The sequence below is a fragment of the Oncorhynchus gorbuscha genome, linkage group LG03, assembly GCF_021184085.1.
Source record: "Oncorhynchus gorbuscha isolate QuinsamMale2020 ecotype Even-year linkage group LG03, OgorEven_v1.0, whole genome shotgun sequence".
Taxonomy (NCBI): Eukaryota; Metazoa; Chordata; class Actinopteri; order Salmoniformes; family Salmonidae; genus Oncorhynchus; species Oncorhynchus gorbuscha.
Window position 1 is genome coordinate 40,901,493 of NC_060175.1, and position 17,304 is coordinate 40,918,796.

Genomic DNA, 17,304 nt, shown 5'->3' on the forward strand with positions numbered 1-17,304 from the left:
CGGAAGAGAGACTGACGGACGCACCAATCAAACGACAGAACTCCCTCCAAAACTGTGACGTGAATTGCGGGCCTCTGTCTGAAACGGCGTCTAACGGGAGGCCATGAATTCTGAACACATTCTCGATGATGATTTGTGCCGTCTCCTTAGCGGAAGGAAGTTTAGCGAGAGGAATGAAATGTTCCGCCTTAGAGAACCTATCGACAACCGTAAGAATCACAGTCTTCCCCGCAGACAAAGGCAGACCGGTAATGAAGTCTAGGGCGATGTGAGACCATGGTCGAGAAGGAATGGGAAGCGGTCTGAGACGACCGGCAGGAGGAGAGTTACCTGACTCAGTCTGCGCGCAGTCCGAACAAGCAGCCACGAAACGGCGCGTGTCACGCTCCTGAGTCGGCCACCAAAAGCGCTGGCGAATAGAAGCAAGAGTGCCTCGAACGCCGGGATGACCAGCTAACTTGGCAGAGTGAGCCCACTGAAGAACAGCCAGACGAGTAGAAACAGGAACGAAAAGAAGGTTACTAGGACAAGCGCGCGGCGACGCAGTGTGCGTGAGTGCTTGCTTAACCTCTCTTTCAATTCCCCAGACTGTCAACCCGACAACACGCCCATAAGGAAGAATCCCCTCGGGATCAGTAGAAGCCACAGAAGAACTAAAAAGACGGGATAAGGCATCAGGCTTGGTGTTCTTGCTACCCGGACGGTAAGAAATCACAAACTCGAAACGAGCGAAAAACAACGCCCAACGAGCTTGACGAGCATTAAGTCGTTTGGCAGAACGGATGTACTCAAGGTTCTTATGGTCTGTCCAAACGACAAAAGGAACGGTCGCCCCCTCCAACCACTGTCGCCATTCGCCTAGGGCTAAGCGGATGGCGAGCAGTTCGCGGTTACCCACATCATAGTTGCGTTCAGATGGTGACAGGCAATGAGAAAAATAAGCGCAAGGATGAACCTTATCGTCAGACTGGAAGCGTTGGGATAGAATGGCTCCCACGCCTACCTCTGAAGCGTCAACCTCGGCAATGAATTGTCTAGTGACGTCAGGAGTAACGAGGATAGGAGCGGACGTAAAACGTTCTTTTAGAAGATCAAAAGCTCCCTGGGCGGAACCGGACCACTTAAAACACGTCTTGACAGAAGTAAGAGCTGTGAGAGGGGCAGTAACTTGACCGAAATTACGAATGAAACGCCGATAGAAATTAGCGAAACCTAGAAAGCGCTGCAACTCGACACGTGACCTTGGAACGGGCCAATCACTGACAGCTTGGACCTTAGCGGAATCCATCTGAATGCCTTCAGCGGAAATAACGGAACCGAGAAAAGTAACGGAGGAGACATGAAAAGAGCACTTCTCAGCCTTCACGTAGAGACAATTCTCTAAAAGGCGCTGGAGAACACGTCGAACGTGCTGAACATGAATCTCGAGTGACGGTGAAAAAATCAGGATATCGTCAAGGTAGACAAAAACAAAGATGTTCAGCATGTCTCTCAGAACATCATTAACTAATGCCTGAAAAACAGCTGGCGCATTGGCGAGACCAAACGGCAGAACCCGGTACTCAAAATGCCCTAACGGAGTGTTAAACGCCGTTTTCCACTCGTCCCCCTCTCTGATGCGCACGAGATGGTAAGCGTTACGAAGGTCCAACTTAGTAAAGCACCTGGCTCCCTGCAGAATCTCGAAGGCTGATGACATAAGGGAAGCGGATAACGATTCTTAACCGTTATGTCATTCAGCCCTCGATAATCCACGCAGGGGCGCAGAGTACCGTCCTTTTTCTTAACAAAAAAAAAACCCCGCCCCGGCCGGAGAGGAAGAAGGCACTATGGTACCGGCGTCAAGAGACACAGACAAATAATCCTCGAGAGCCTTACGTTCGGGAGCCGACAGAGAGTATAGTCTACCCCGAGGAGGAGTGGTCCCCGGAAGGAGATCAATACTACAATCATATGACCGATGAGGAGGAAGGGAGTTGGCTCGGGACCGACTGAAGACCGTGCGCAGATCATGATATTCCTCCGGCACTCCTGTCAAATCGCCAGGTTCCTCCTGAGAAGTGGGGACAGAAGAAACGGGAGGGATGGCAGACATTAAACACTTCACATGACAAGAAACGTTCCAGGATAGGATAGAATTACTAGACCAATTAATAGAAGGATTATGACATACTAGCCAGGGATGACCCAAAACAACAGGTGTAAAAGGTGAACGAAAAATCAAAAAAGAAATAGTCTCACTGTGGTTACCAGATACTGTGAGGGTTAAAGGTAGTGTCTCAAATCTGATACTGGGAAGATGACTACCATCTAAGGCGAACATGGGCGTAGGCTTGTCTAACTGTCTGAAAGGAATGTCATGTTTCCGAGCCCATGCTTCGTCCATGAAACAACCCTCAGCCCCAGAGTCTATCAAGGCACTGCATGTAGCACCCGAACCGGTCCAGCGTAGATGGACCGACATAGTAGTACAGGATCTAGATGGAGAGACCTGAGTAGTAGCGCTCACCAGTAGCCCTCCGCTTACTGATGAGCTCTGGCTTTTACTGGACATGAATTGACAAAATGTCCAGCAAGTCCGCAATAGAGGCACAGGCGGTTGGTGATCCTCCGTTCCCTCTCCTTAGTCGAGATGCGAATACCTCCCAGCTGCATGGGCTCAGTCTCTGAGCCAGAGGAGGGAGATGGTTGCGATGCGGAGCAGGGAAACACTGTTGACGCGAGCTCTCTTCCACGAGCTTGGTGACGAAGATCTACCCGTCGTTCTATGCGGATGGCGAGAGCAATCAAAGAGTCCACACTGGAAGGAACCTCCCGGGAGAGAATCTCATCTTTAACCACTGCGTGGAGTCCCTCCAGAAAACGAGCGAGCAGCGCCGGCTCGTTCCAGTCACTAGAGGCAGCAAGAGTGCGAAACTCTATAGAGTAATCCGTAATGGATCGATCACCTTGGCATAGGGAAGCCAGGGCCCTAGAAGCCTCCCTACCAAAAACTGAACGGTCAAAAACCCGAATCATCTCCTCTTTAAAGTTCTGGTAATTGTTAGAACAATCAGCCCTTGCCTCCCAGATAGCTGTGCCCCACTCTCGAGCCCGGCCAGTAAGGAGTGATATGACGTAAGCAACCCGAGCTCTCTCTCTAGAGTATGTGTTGGGTTGGAGAGAGAACACAATATCACACTGGGTGAGAAAGGAGCGGCACTCCGTGGGCTGCCCGGAGTAACAAGGTGGGTTATTAACCCTAGGTTCCGGAGGCTCGGCAGACCAGGAAGTAACAGGTGGCACGAGACGAAGACTCTGGAACTGTCCAGAGAGGTCGGAAACCTGAGCGGCCAGGTTCTCCACGGCATGACGAGCAGCAGACAATTCCTGCTCGTGTCTGCCGAGCATGGCTCCTTGGATCTCGACGGCAGTGTTACGAGCATCTGTAGTCGCTGGGTCCATTCTTTGGTCGGATCCTTCTGTTATGCGGGTGAATGAGGACCCAAAAGCGACTTGGCGAAAACAGAGTCTTTAATCCAGTAACGGAAATATGCAATACTCCTAGACAAATCGGAGCGGTAAATAAAGCATAAAAAACAATTCCACTCGTAATGACGAGAACAGACTGGAGACTCGATCATAAACTGTAGGTTGCCTCGGGAAGGCACTTGACCGTAGCAGACTCAGACACCTGCTCACCACGCAGCATCTGAGGGAAACACGACACGACAGGGCGATACAAAGACACAGCACGGTGAACAATATACAAGGATCCGACAGGACAGAAACGGAAAACAGTAATAGGGACTCTAATCAGGGGAAAAGATAGGGAACAGGAGTGGAAAGACTAAATGATTGATTAGGGGAATAGGAACAGCTGGGAGCAGGAACGGAACGATAGAGAGAAGAGAGAGAGGGAGGGAGAGAGAAAAAAGGGAACGAACCTAAAAAGACCAGCAGGGGGAAAACGAACAGAAGGAAAAGCAAAATGACAAGACAATATAAGACAAAACATGACAATATCAGTCCCCTGGCAGTCGTCTCATCCTCTCTCTCTTGCATCTCTCTCTCTCACACATACACTCTGTCTATTTCTCTCTCTCTCAAAAGGAAAAACACTTGTTGGTCCCCTACATGGCAGATTGAAGGAGTACATACATATTCCGTAGACATTTTGTGACATGGCTGTGCTCTTCAGTATGTTCTGCATGCACGTTATTTTATTGGCCAAAATTCTCTGCTTCCATGCAGGTAAGCACAAACATACCCAGCCCTCATAAGTTTGTTTTTTAAGTCAGCCAATACCGAATTCCCCCTGCATCCTGATGTGTAAGATGTGTATTTTGATTCTATTAGGCTGTCCAAAGGGAACTGGCAAAGGGTCTAATCCTCCCTGTCAAGGCTGATCTCTAATCTGAGAAAGAAGTGAGGCTGAATAATGGACTTTTTACACAGGGCCCCAGGACTGACTGGCACACACAATGCAGTTTTGGAGTCTTAGCTTTCAAAGGGAGTGAAAATCAATATTAATGGTGGAAGAAATTATATTTATTCAAAATTCAATTCTGCTTCTGATAGCATGAGGAAAGGAGGCCACAGCCTGCACAGGAAGCACACCAGCCTGAAAGTGTTAAGTCTTAGCGGGTGGACATTCACTGTAACCAACATTGACAGGGAATATTTTTTAAACCTCTGTCATCCTAGTCTCGCGTTGCATTACGTCATCCATATGACTCCCGTTACGCAACATACAACATAGTCTTTCTGTTTTCATGTGACAAACTAATGTAACAAAAAAACATCTATTGTTATCAAAGCAACAGGCAACTTAAAAAACTGCAGTCTATTTTTTTCCTTTGTGATGTTCTTACTGTCATACGCAGAGCCATTTAGAAATATAGCTATAGATATATAATTTAAATATGGTTTTGGTCATAATCCTTTGAATTAAAGACTGCTGAAGAAGTAGAGCTCATTCACGCAAACGATCAATCAATTGTTTCCCGTGGATAATTTGTTTTGTAAAACAGTTCTTCAAATGCACCACAACAGATGTGATACTATACACAAAATGGTTAGATCACACATATTAGTTTCAGTAATCCTTAACAAAACAATCACATGGATTTCTTTCCCAGGATTATCACATGATCTCACATAATGGAATTTTGATGGTTCCTTGGGGTGGCAGGGTAGCCTAGTGGTTAGAGCGTTGGTCTAGTAACCGGAAGGTTGCAAGTTCAAACCCCCGAGCTGACAAGGTACAAATCTGTCGTTCTGCCACTGGACAGGCAGTTAACCCACTGTTCCTAGGCCGTCATTGAAAATAAGAATTTGTTCTTAACTGACTTGCCTAGTTAAATAAAAAAAATAAAAAATGGAGTAGCTGTACCCCCTGAACACATTTGTAGGGATAAAATAGCTGAGTAAGAAATGGTGGAATCTATACATCTGCCAATCGCAATTGAACTCACAATTGTGCAGAGTACAGAACCAGTATTTCACAAACAATTCATGGTGAGAAATGTATGATACATTGTACATTACTGCAGGAATCAATTACTTCCATCTGTAATTATTGGGACAGTGTATCATGACACAAGGCGAGATGCAGATGGTTGGAGTATTACAATGTTTTATAATCCAAAAGGAGTAGGCAGGAGAATGGTCATAGACAGGCAAAAGGTCAAAACCAGATCAAAGTATAAGAGGTACAGAGTGGCAGGCAGGCAGGCTTGTGGTCAAGGCAGGCAGAAAGGTCAGGCAGGTGGGTACAGAGTCCAGAAACAGGCAAGGGTCTAAACCGGGAGGACCTAAAAAAGGAGAATAGCAAAAAGCAGGAGAACAGGAAAAATGCTGGTTGACTTAGAAAACATATAAGACAAACTGGCACAGAGAGACAGGAAACACAGGGATAAATACACTGGGGAAAATAAGCGACACCTGGAGGGGGTGGAGACAATCACAGGGACAGGTGAAACAGATCACGGTGTGACAGTACCCCCCCAGGGATGCCACCTGGTGTCCTACCTGGGAGCATACCTGGCTGACCGGGGTGTCGGTGGTGGAAATCGGCGATGAGGGCAGGGTCCGAGATGTCTTTAACAGGAACCCAGCACCTCTCCTCCGGGCCATAACCCTCCCAGTCAACCAGGTACTGTAAACCCCTGCCCTGTGTTCGAACCCTCAGGAGGTGTCTCACCGTATATACGCTGGCTGGCCATCGATGACCTGGGGGCGAGAGATGGGCCTGGAAACAGAAGACAAAGGACAGTGAGACACAGGCTTATTTCTGGACACATGGAAAGTAGGGTGGTTATGGAGGGTACGGGGTGACACAAGATGGACAGCAGTGCAACTCAGGCCTCTGGAGATGGGAAAGGGACCAATGAACCGGGAGACAGTTTGCGGGACTCTACCTGCAGGGGCAGGTCACGAGTGGAAAGCCATACCCCAATGCGGTAGCGGGGAGCTGGAGTCCGGCGACGGTCCACTTGTTGACGATACCTGGAGTTGGTCTTGAGAATAGCCGCACTGGCTCTTCTACAGGTACGTTGACAGTGGACAAACATCTGGGCCATGGGTACGCTGACCTCCTGCTCTTGTTGAGGGAAGAGTGGAGGCTGATACCCCATGGGCACTCAAAAGGAGAGAGTCCTGTGGCAGAACATGGAAGGGTGTTCCTGGCATACTCCATCCAGACCAGTTGACAGCTCCAGGTAGTGGGGCAGGCATCTCAAGGTGGTTTCCAGGTCTTGGTTGGCTTGCGCTGACTGACCGTTGGTTTTGGAGATTAAATCCAGATGACAGGCTGGCCAATGACCCAATAAGGGTGCAGAATGCCTTCCAGAACTGAGACGAGAACTGTGGACCCCGATCGGAGACCATGTCTACCGGGAGACCATGGATCTGGAAGATGTGCTGTACCATAAGCTGGGTTGTCTCCTTGGCAGAGGGTAGTTTGGGGAGAGGGATAAAATGGGCGGCCTTGGAGAACCGATCGACTACCGTCAGAATGACAGTGTTGCCATCAGACGGAAGGAGCCCAGTGACAAAGTCCAGGGATATGAGGCCAGGGACGATGTGGGTTTCGGTAGTGGCCAAAGGAGGACAGAAGGTGCTTGCCATGGGGACAAACAGCCAGTTAGCCGGACCCCCTTCAGGTCCAGGCTGGGAGCGTTGCACCTCACAAACCAGGTTCCCAATACCCCAATCCACAGTGGCAGCAAGGCATGAGGTAGGGAGAATGGTTTCGGAGGTCAAGGGTGTGGCAGAGGAAATGTATAGGCAGGTGAGAGCGTTCACATTTTTTGACCCTGGGCGGTAGGAAATAGTGAATTTGAATCTGGTAAACAAGAGTGCCCACCGGGCCTGCCTGGAGTTGAGGCGCTTGGCTGTACGGAGATATTCCAAGATTTTATGGTTGGTCCAGACCAACAATGGCTGTTCTACTCCTTCCAGCCAGTGCCTCCACTCTTCCAACGCCATCTTAACCGCTAGGAGTTCTCAGTTGCCTGCATCGTAGTTCCTCTCTGCAGGATTGAGACGATGGGACAGGGATGACGCTTTTGGTCCTGGGCAGATCGCTGGGAGAGGATGGCACCCACTCCTAGATCCGAAGCATCAACTTCCACCACAAATTGATGCAAGGGGTCCAGATGGATGAGGATGGGTGCTGCTGTGAACCAATGCTTCAGGTACACAAAGGCTTTGTCGACACCTGGAGACCATTTGAATGGTACCTTGGGAGAGGTGAGTGGTGAGAGGGTGGCCTCCAGGGTGCTGTAATCCCAAATGAAACTGCGGTAGAAGTTAGCAAAACCAAGAAACCGTTGCAACTGCACCCTGGACATTGTTTGAGGCCAGTCAACCACTGCTTTCACCTTTCCAGGTTCCATCTGAATATTGCCCTCAGCAATGACATATCCCAGAAAGGTGATAGTAGAGCAGTGGAACTCACACTTCTCGGCTTTCACAAACATTTGGATCTCCTGGAGGCACAGAAGGACCTGTCTGACATGAAGTACATGCTCTTGGGCAGATCGGGAAAAAACAGGATGTCGTCAACGTAAACAAACACAAAATGGTTTAACATGTCCCGGAGCACATCGTTGACCAAAGCCTAGAAAACAGCGGAGGCGTTGTTGAGAGCAAATGGCATGACCTGGTACTCATAATATCCACTGGCTGCGTTGAAGGCTCTCTTCCACTCATCCCCCTCGCGTATCCGAACCAGGTGGTAGGCATTCTGAAGGTCCAACTTCGAAAACATTATGGCCCCCTGGAGAGGTTCAAACTCAGAGGAGAGGAGAGGTAGGGGGTAACGATTTTTAACTGTAATGCTGTTTAGTCCCCGGTAGTCAATGCATGAATTCAGGGTCTTGTCCTTCATCTCCACAAAGAAAAACTCTGCGCAGGCAGGAGATGCAAACGGATGGACGGCCCCAGTGGTCAGAGTCTCTTCTATGTACTCCTCCATAGCTTTGGTCTCTGGTCGGGACAGAGAATACAATCGACCCCGAGGTGGTGTTGTGCCTGGGAGAAGATCAATGGCACAGTCATAAGGACTGTGCAGGGGAAGGGAAGTAACATGTGCCTTATTGAACGCTTCCAGGAGGTAATGGTATTCAGTGGGAATGGCAGAGACATCCACAACCCAGGATGAAGCTTTTGGTCCAGTCAATCACAGGATTGTGCTTTTGAAGCCAGTACAATCCCAAAACAACAAAACATGGGGAGATGCAATGAGGAGGAACTGTAGGGTGTCATGGAAAATTGCAAGATTATGTTATAATGCTTGTATTGCATTATAATGGTTGTTTTTTTCCGACAGAATAGAGTATTCTGTTAACTATTGTGTGCGTGTTCCACTGAGGATGGGCCTCTATGAGATAGCACTGACAGAAGAGATTTACGATGTCTTTGGGTGATAAAACCAAAAGAGCATTCCAGATAACATGAGGTAATGTTTTTGTGCTATGAAGTACCAGGAATGAGATTAGAACCTCGTCTTAGGGACCAAACTGAACGATAATTTATAGTGAATGTTATCTGGCTAAGGGATACTCCTTCCTCAATTATAAAGTCTCTTTGTGAACTGTTCCTAAGATCTGTGGTTCGTCATGTAGGTTGAGAGGGGTGACTTTCAATGGTTCATTAGAGATAGCTCATCATTGAAAGTCAAAGGCTATTGCAAAGCTCTTATTATTATTAATAATGTAGTTTAAGTATAACTCTGACTGGTGTGTGAAGTTTGTTTCTCCTCATTTGGTAAAGCAGAAATAAGCCACCACAATGGTCTCACTGTGGTTACCAGAAACCCATAATTGAACGGGCACAGTACTATGGGTGACTTCCCCAATAGAGCGGCTGTGCCCTACCATCCATGGGAACAGAGAGAGGCTGAGTGGGAATACCAAGCTCCGAATCAATAGTGGCATCCATAAGACATTCATCAGCTCCAGAGTCAATGAGCACTCGGAGAGACTTAGATTGGTCTCCCCACAGCACAAGCACAAAAAAGGGTGTGCGGGTGATGGGAATTAGGGAACTCCCAGTCTGACTCACCATAGTGCTGGTACCCACTAGAGACAAGGGTTTCCTAATAGGGCAGGTAGCTATAAAATGTCCTGCCCCTCCACAGTACAGACAGCAGTTACTGTTCATCATCCGTGAGCATTCCCCAACTGATAACTTAGCTCTTAACAACTGCATTGGCTTAGGAGTATTCAACTCACTCATCGTAGATTCACGAGAGAGCTCGGGTTGCTTCGAATCCTCTCGGAAAAGCTGCTTTCGGAAACTTCCGAATTCCCTCAAAGGTGAACGAGCCATAGCGGGTGCACGAAAGTGCCTGAGACCAGACCTCCTCTCACTCCCACGTTCCCTTAGGCGTTCATTGATTTTGATGGTAAGGGCAATAAGGGAGTCGTAGTCCACCGGCAGTGTAATTTATAATTAGTGTAATTATATACTCTATCTTTGATCGGTCTGAAGGAAACGAAGATGGCTGTAAGCTAAAAAATAAGCGAACACTGAGAGAAAACCCCAGCAGGTACCAGGATTCCCCGAATATCACTCCTGAGGAGGTAAGTGGGATTATCTGGGAGCCGGGATAGACTGTACAAACTCACCACAGAAAGGGAAACATTTACTGGGTGATTGGGATTTTTCAGCGGTGGCAGGCAGCCGCTGAGCTAACTTCCGGATTTGCTCCATAATAGCCTTTAACCCATGGTCGTCGTGTTACGTCAAGTAACTAAGCCCTTCCAAAAGGCCCTGTAACAACTCCTCATGTTGGCTGTTGTTGGCTCCCTGCAGGGAGACAGCGTGGCGGTGATGGTCCATGTCTGCTGGATCTGTCATGGCCAGTTCGTACTATCATGACACAAGCCGAGACCCAGATGCAGACACAGGAGGCATATGGTTGGAGTCTTACAATATTTATTAATCCAAAAGGAGTAGGCAAGAGAATGGTCGTGGACAGGCAAAAGGTCAAAACCAGATCAGAGTCCAGGAGGTACAGCGTGGCAGACAGGCTCGTGGTTAAGGCAGGTAGAAAGAGGTCTCCTGACCCCTCCTGTCTCAGCCTCCAGTATTTATGCTGCAGTAGTTCAAGTGTCGGGGGGCTAGGGTCAGTTTGTTATATCTGGAGTACTTCTCCTGTCCTATTCGGTGTCCTGTGTGAATCTAAGTGTGCGTTCTCTAATTCTCTCCTTCTCTCTTTCTTTCTCTCTCTCGGAGGACCTGAGCCCTAGGACCATGCCCCAGGACTACCTGACATGATGACTCCTTGCTGTCCCCAGTCCACCTGGCCGTGCTGCTGCTCCAGTTTCATCTGTTCTGCCTTATTATTATTCAACCATGCTGGTCATTTATGAACATTTGAACATCTTGGCCATGTTCTGTTATAATCTCCACCCGCCACACCCAGAAGAGATACTGGCCACCCCACATAGCCTGGTTCCTCTCTAGGTTTCTTCCTAGGTTTTGTCCTTTCTAGGGTGTTTTTCCTAGCCACCGTGCTTCTACATCTGCATTGCTTGCTGTTTGGAGTTTTAGGCTGTGTTTCTGTACAGCACTTTGAGATATCAGCTGATGTACGAAGGGCTATATAAGTAAATTTGATTTGATTTGAAATATCAGGCAGGCAGAGAGACAGGAAACACAGGGATAAATACATTGGGGGAAATAAACGACACCTGGAGGGGGTGGAGACAATCACAGGGACAGGTGAAATAGATCAGGGCGTGACACAGAGACACATTTTCTATTGTTTTCGCTCTCTACTCCAGCATTTCGGATTTGGAATGACAATTACTCGTGTATGAGGTTAAAGTGCAGACTGTCACCCTTAGTTTGAGGGTATTTTCATCCATTTGGGTGAATTGTTTTAGAAATTACAGCACATGTTGGATATAGTCCCCCCAATTTAGAGGACCAAGCATATTGGGACACCATGATATTTGTGAGTCTGTAACTTTCTCACTCATCATTATTCACGATTCATTCAGGGCTATCCGTAATCATGGTAGCATCCACAGTAATTTAGAAATGTTTAGAAACATATTATATTCTTATATACCATAAAAATGACTCCAAAATGACACAATACATTATTTACCATGAATTTCTATTGGGCACAAAATAATCCGAAATGCAACCAAAACAAACAGCAAATGCATCCAAAAATGTAGTAGAGTCACAAGCTTGATGTAGTCATTGTGTGCTAGGAATATGGGACAATATTCTAAATATTCTAATTCTTTTGACTACTTTAATACACATATAAAATAATTTATCCAAATACTTTTGGTCTCCTAAAATAGAGGGACTATGTACAAAGAGTGATGTAATTTCTAAACGGTTCACCCAATATGGATGGAAATACCCTCAAATTAAAGCAGACAGTATGCAATTTAACCTCATAGTTGTTATATCATTTCAAATTCAAAGTGCTGGAGTACAGAGCCAATTGTCCCAATAATTAGAGAGGGCACTGTAATATCTAGCTCTGAAAAGCCAGTTCCCTTTCCAACCCACCAGCATCAAAGGCCAGGGAAGCAATTTTAGATAATTTTGAGATAAAACTAAGAACTTGCAAAAGCACAGTATTAGACAAATTGATCTGAATTGCATCTTTGTATATGTCTGCTCCTTGTTTTCAAACTATACATTAACTGCTGGTTGATTTTCACTTATTAATGTAATTTTCACTCACAGTCATCTACAAATAGAATATGCCGACAAATCAACCTCTGGTTAACATAGTTATTGTGTTTATTGTGTCACTGTTACAAACTGCTGAGGCTATGTGTTGGTTCAGTTCACAGGACAAGATTTGCTTAATCACAAAACAAGATTGCCCTTTTGGCATCGGTGAAGCCTGGATGTGATATATCATGCTGTGCACTTTTATCAGTTGAGCAGTGTCCTTTTTACTGACCGGTATGGGGCCATCGTCAGACAACAGCACACCGTGTTTGCTTGGTAGGGACCTTCGACCTCCCTTTCAAAAGGCAGCTTTGAGGCAATCTATGATGTTGTACAAGCCATGCAAATGGAAGCCAGTGTTTTGTTTATCTGCTCCCAGCTGTAATAGAACAAAAGGTTGATGGAATTATCACAGCCAAAGTTGTTTGATGACTGTAAAGTGCAGACACAGGCTGCTATTTAGAAAATTGGTCACACAAATCGATGTCTATTACTCGTTAAAACAATGTTTTGGTCTGTGATTCTAGATGAAAGAAAGCATTGTATTCTGTCATGGCTTTGTCAAATCAATTGACCACTTCCTTTCTACAGAGAATGAATCCTTGTCAAGCATAACGGCATGCCGAGTAGCAAAGAAAAAGCCATATCTCAGACTGGCCAATAAAAAGAAAAGATTAAGATGGGCAAACTAACACACTGGACAGAGGAACTTTGCCTAGAAGGCCAGCATCCCGGAGTCACCTCTTCACTGTTGATGTTGAGACTAGTGTTTTTGCGGGTCCTATTTAATGAAGCTGGAAGTTGAGGACTTGTCAGGCATATGTTTCACAAACTAGACACTCTACTGTACTTCTCTTCTTGCTCAGCTGTGCACCGGGTCTCCCACTCCTCTTTCTATTCAGCCAGTTGTTCTGTGAAGGGAGTAGTACACAACGTTCTATGAGATCTTCAGTTTCTTGGCAATTTCACGCATGGAAACGCCTTAATTTCTCAGAAAAAAATTGACTGACGAGTTTCTTAAGAATGTTCTTTGTTTCTGGACTTTTTGAGCATGTAATCGAACCCACAAATGCTGATGCTCCAGATACTCAACAAGTCTAAAGAAGGCAAGTTTTATTGCTTCTTTAATCAGGACAACAGTTTTCAACTTTGCTAACATAATTGAAAAAGGGTTTTATATTGATCAATTAGCCTTTTAAAATGACACACTTGGATTAGCTAACACAACATGCCATTGGTGTTTGCTGATAATGTGCCTGTGTAGATATTCCATTAAAAAACAGCTGTTTCCAGCTACAATAGCCATTAACAACATTAACAATGTCTACACTGTATTTCTGATCAATTTGATGTTATTTTAATGGACAATAAAATGTGCGTTTCTATCAAAAACAAGGACATTTTAAGTGACCCCTTTAGAACTTTAGAATGGTAGTGTATATAGGGCAGCAGCCTCTAATGGGCTTGTGATGGCTGTTTAACCTTTTGCGACTAGCAATCCCGTATCCGGGAGCGTAATCATAGCCTCAAACGCATTAGCATAACGCAGCGGACATAAATACCACTAGAAACATTTCCTATTCATGAAAATCGCTAATTAAATGAAATAAATATATTCAAACACAAGCTTAGCCTTTTGTTAACAACACTGTCATCTCAGATTTTCAAAATATGCGTTACAGCCAACGCTAGACAAGCATTTGTGTAAGTTTATCATGGCATAATGCTATGCTTGGCTCTGCTGGCAGCAGGCAACATTTTCACGAAAATAAGAAAAGCAACCAAATTAAATCATTTACCTTTGAAGAACTTCAGATGCTTTCACTCAGGAGACTCCCAGTTAGATAGCAAATGTTCCTTTTTTCCCAAAATATTATTTTTGTAGGCGAAAAAGCTCCCGTTTCTTCATCATCCTTGGCTGAGAAATCGAGAAAATGCTATTACTACAACGCCAAACTTTTTCCAAAATTAGCTACATAATATCGACAGAAACACGGCAAACGTGGTTTAGGATCCATCCTCAAGGTGTTTTTAACATATGTGAGGCAATTAGTTTCTCATAAGAAGCGAATGAAAAAATGGCTACATCAGTATTTTACGCAAGATTTTCTGCGGGAGACACCATGTTCTTCAATGGAAATGCCTAAAAAAACGTCACAATGCTGTAGACACCTTGTGGAATACGTGGAAAACGTAAGCTCATTCGTAGCTCATTCACAGCCATATAAGCAGTCATTGGCATGAGGCGGTTTTAAAAAATGCGGCACTTCCTGGTTGGATTTTTATCTGGGTTTCACCTGTAACATCAGTTCTGTGGCACACACAGACAATATCTTTGCAGTTTTGGAAAGGTCAGAGTGTTTTCCAAAGCTGTCAATTATATGCATAGTCGAGCATCTTTTCGTGACAAAATATCTTGTTTAAAACGGGAACGTTTTTCATCCCAAAATTTTAATAGCGCCACCTAGTCACAAGAAGTTAACAGTCTGATGGCCTTGAGATAGAAGCAGTTTTTCAGTCTCTCGGTCCCAGCTTTGATGTACGTGTACTGACCTCCCTTTCTGGATGATAGCGGGCTGAACAGTTAGTGGCTCGGGTGGTTGTTGACGTTGATGATCTTTTTGGCCTTCTGTGATATCGGATGCCATAGTCGTCCTGGAGGAAAGGTAATTTGTCCCCGGTGATGCGTTGGGCAGACGCACCACCCTCTGGAGAGCCCTGCGTTTGTGGACGGTACAGTTGTAGTACCAGGCGGTGATACAACCCAACAGGATGCTTTCAATTGTGCATCTGTAAAAGTTTGTGAGGGTTTTAGGTGCCAAGCCAAATTTCTTCAGCCTCCTGAGGTTGAAGAGGCTCTGTTGCGCCTTCTTCACCACACTGTCTGTGTGGATGGACCATTTCAGTTTGCCAGTGATTTGTCAGCTTTCCACCTTCCCCACTGCGGTCAGATTAGATAGATTTGATATAGGCCGCTAGTTTTTTATATTTCGTGGGTCAAGTTTCGGCTTTTTCAAGAGAGGCTTTATTACTGCCACTTTTAGTGAGTTTGGTACACATCCTGTGGATAGAGAGCCGTTTATTATGTTCAACATAGGAGGGCCAAGGACAGGAAGCAGCTCTTTCAGTGGTTTAGTTGGAATAGGGTCCAATATGCAGCTTGAAGGTTTAGAGGCCATACTTATTTTCATCATTGTGTCAAGGGATATAGTAATAAAACACTTGAGCGTCTCTCTTGATCCTAGGTCCTGGCAGAGTTGTGCAGATTCAGGACAACTGAGCTTTGAAGGAATACGCAGATTTAAAGAGGAGTCCGTAATTTACTTTCTAATAATCATGATCTTTTCCTCAAAGAAGTTCATGAATTTATCACTGCTGAAGTGAAAGCCATCCTCTCTTGGGGAATGCTGCTTTTTAGTTAGCTTTGCGACAGTATCAAAAAGGAATTTCGGATTGTTCTTATTTTCCTCAATTAAGTTGGAAAAATAGGATGATCGAGCAGCAGTAAGGGCTCTTCGGTACTGCACGGTACGGTCTTTCCAAGCCAGTCAGAAGACTTCCAGTTTGGTGTGGCGCCATTTCCGTTCAAATTTTCTGGAAGCTTGCTTCAGAGCTCGGGTATTTTCTGTGTACCAGGGAGCTAGTTTCTTATGAGAAATGTTTTTAGTTTTTAGGGGTGCAACTGCATCTAGGGTATTGTGCAAGGTTAAATTGAGTTCCTCAGTTGGGTGGTTAACTGATTTTTGTCCTCTGGCGTCCTTGGGTAGACAGAGGGTATCTGGAAGGACATCAAGGAATCTTTGTGTTGTCTGTGAATTTATCAATTTGTATGTCGCTCTGGATAAGAGCGTCTGCTAAATTACTTAAATGTAAAATGTAATGTATGTAATGTATAGCACGACTTTTGATGTTCCTTGGTTGGGGTCTGAGCAGATTATTTGTTGCAATTGCAAACATAATAAAATGGTGGTCCGAGAGCCCAGGATTATGAGGAAAAACATTAAGATCCACAACATTTATTCCATGGGACAAAACTAGGTCCAGAGTATGACTGTGACAGTGAGTGGGTCCAGAGACATGTTGGACAAAACCCACTGAGTCGATGATGGCTCCGAAAGCCTTTTGGAGTGGGTCTGTGGACTTTTCCATGTGAATATTAAAGTCACCAAAGATTAGAATATTATCTGCTATGACTACAAGGTCCGATAGGAAGGCTGTATATGGCCCAGGAGGCCTGTAAACAGTAGCTATAAAAAGTGACTGAGTAGGCTGCATAGATTTCATGACTAGAAGCACAAAAGACGAAGATGCCGTTTTTTTTTGTAAATTGAAATTTGCTATCATAAATGTTAGCAACACCTCCGCCTTTGCGGGATGCACGGGGGATATGGTCCCTAGTGTAGCCAGGAGGTGAGGCCTCATTTAACACAGTAAATTCATCAGGCTTAAGCCATGTTTCAGTCAGGCCAATCACATCAAGATTATGATCAGTGATTAGTTCATTGACTATAATTGCCTTTGAAGTAAGGGATCTAACATTAAGCAGCCCTATTTTGAAATGTGAGGTATCATGATCTCTTTAATGACAGGAATGGAGGAGGTCTTTATCCTCGTGAGATTGCTAAGGCGAATACCTCCATGTTTAGGTTTGCCCAACCTAGGTCGAGGCACAGACACGGTCTCAATGGGGATAGCTGAGCTGACTACACTGACTGTGCTCGTGGCAGACTCCACTATGCTGGCAGGCTGGCTAACAGCCTGCTGCCTGGCCTGCACCCTATTTCATTGTGGAGCTAGAGGAGTTAGAGCCCTGTCTATGTTGGTAGATAAGATGAGAGCACCCGTCCAGCAAAGATGGAGTCCGTCACTCCTCAGCAGGTCAGGCTTGGTCCTGTTTGTGGGTGAGTCCCAGAAAGAGGGCCAATTATCTACAAATTCTATCTTTTGGGAGGTGCAGAAAACAGTTTTCAACCAGCGATTGTGTTGTGAGACTCTGCTGTAGAGCTCATTAATCCCTCTAACTGGGAGGGGGCCAGAGACAATTACTCGATGCGACACATTTTTCTAGCTGATTTACACGCTGAAGCTATGTTGCGCTTGGTGATCTCT